General features: G+C 41.0%; 1 non-coding gene across 1 annotated transcript; it reads right to left on the bottom strand.

Annotated features, from left to right (window-relative positions):
• Positions 1 to 1,498: 1,498 nt before the first annotated feature.
• LOC138163274 (U6 spliceosomal RNA) lies at positions 1,499 to 1,601 on the bottom strand. Its single transcript, XR_011168869.1, has one exon. It is a non-coding gene; the product is annotated as a U6 spliceosomal RNA (small nuclear RNA).
• Positions 1,602 to 1,929: the final 328 nt, after the last annotated feature.

Here is a 1,929-nt window from a genome sequence, read left to right as displayed (position 1 = left end):
TTCCCATTCCATATTGAAGCTCACGGTGTCCAGTCCACCTCAAGTCCTTCACAGTTTCTGTTTCTGGGAAGACAAAGCTTAACAGAGCCAAAACAACATTCATTCACATTGCCAGCACCATCATCAATTCACCATCTGCCTGTGAAATCAACACAGACCCACATACAAGGTCTGAGAACTCAACACAAATCAACAGTACGATCCCAGGACCTCTGAATCCCTCCTCTAGGACTTCTGTAAACAGACAAAAAAAATCCTCTTTCAGGGCTTCCAGTAAGGTCCCAGGGCTTCTGTACAAAGTATCACAAACAAAAATCAACACAAACTTAACAGACAAACGGAGTGCCTGTCCACCATAAAGTTCCCCTTCTCAATTCTGCTCTTTCCTAGCTTGGGCTTGTCCTTATATATGGTCATTAGCTTCTCCCTGTTGCATCAACAAGTTTCTCCCACTGTGGGGTTCACAAGTTCTGTTTCTTTTTGGGGGGAGAGGGGCAATTGGGGTTAAGTGACTGGTCCAAGGTCACACGCTAGTTTTTGTGTGTGTGTGTTAAGTGTCTGAGGCCGGATTTGAATTTAGGTGTGCTCTACTCACTGCCCACCTAGCTGCCCCCTCAAGTTCTGTTTCATAACAAAGACTTGATATAATCAGGGCAAGGCTCAAAGACAATTGAACTCAAACAAAGTGCTAAATACTTAAGTATCTGAAACAAGGTGCTAAGTACTTCTTTGCTTGCCATTACAGATATCCACATTCAGAGAGGGAGCTGCAGAGTCAGAATGCATATTGAGGCAGGCTACTTGCTCTCTCTCTTTTGTGTCTTGTTTTGTCCCTTCTTTCTCATTGTTCATTCCATTGGTTGTGGTCCTTCTTTACACCTTGACTGGTTTTTGGTGCGAAGACATTTGTGGAACCTGTATTTGATCACATGCCACCAAGAGGGGAGGAAGGAGGAGAGGGAAGGGAAAGAATTTGAAACTCAAGAGATTGTGGAACTGGGTGTTGTGAACTAAAAGTAAACAAATAAATTTAAATTAAAAATAAAATAAAAACTCAAAAAAGTATACTTCAAAATTATTCAAGTTTCCTTGAAATGCTCCAAGTCTTTCCATCTGCCCTACAGCCAGATTTTCTTTTATGTGTTGCTTCTCCTAATTAGAAGATGAATTTCTGAGGGCACAAGGTTTGCCTAGCTTTTTAAATTTTGCATACCCAGAACATAGTACAATGCCTAACATGTAGTAAATGCTTAATAAAATTTTTTTAATTCATTCATTTACTCATTCATTCACTTATTCTCTGGGTTTCAGAAGACAGAACATTGGTCATGGAGTCCTTGCAGTAAACTTATGGGAAGACATGACAAGACTCCCTTAGGATAGCAAGACATGGATGAAACATGATGAGCTTTATTAGAAGAAATATTCAAATTGATAAAATCACAGAATTCTTACAGTACTTGAGTTTTCTGATTCCAGGTCTTATGCTCTTGCCGTTACTCCCTGTTTTCTCTTCACAGATGTGCTTGTCATCCTTTCTCAGGGGCCATGCTAATCTTCTCTGCATTGTCACAACTTTAGCCCACATGCTGCCAAAGCAGGCACGACCCCGTGTCTTCCCTCACATCCCTGATAATGTTCATCTGCTTATCTTTTTCTAGGGCACAAGTGGCCCGCTCATCCCACTATATTGACTGGTTGTCCCTGGATTCTAGACCATGCTTTAGTTTAACAAGACATCCAACTATTCACCTCCTCAGAACAAAAGACCCCATTTTGGTCTATGCTCCTTCATACATATTGTCTTCCCCTTATTAGAATGCAATCCCTTTGAGGGCAGAAACTGTATCCTTTTTTAAAGTCTTTATTGATATCATTGGGTTTTCTTTTGAAATCACCTGTTTCCCCCAGTACCCCTCTCTTTGCACC

Source organism: Petaurus breviceps, unplaced genomic scaffold, assembly GCF_028583685.1.
Source record: "Petaurus breviceps papuanus isolate PSGF00001 unplaced genomic scaffold, PetGlider_PUasm1.0 187, whole genome shotgun sequence".
Classification (NCBI taxonomy): Eukaryota; Metazoa; Chordata; class Mammalia; order Diprotodontia; family Petauridae; genus Petaurus; species Petaurus breviceps.
This window is presented reverse-complemented; position numbering and strand designations above follow the sequence as displayed.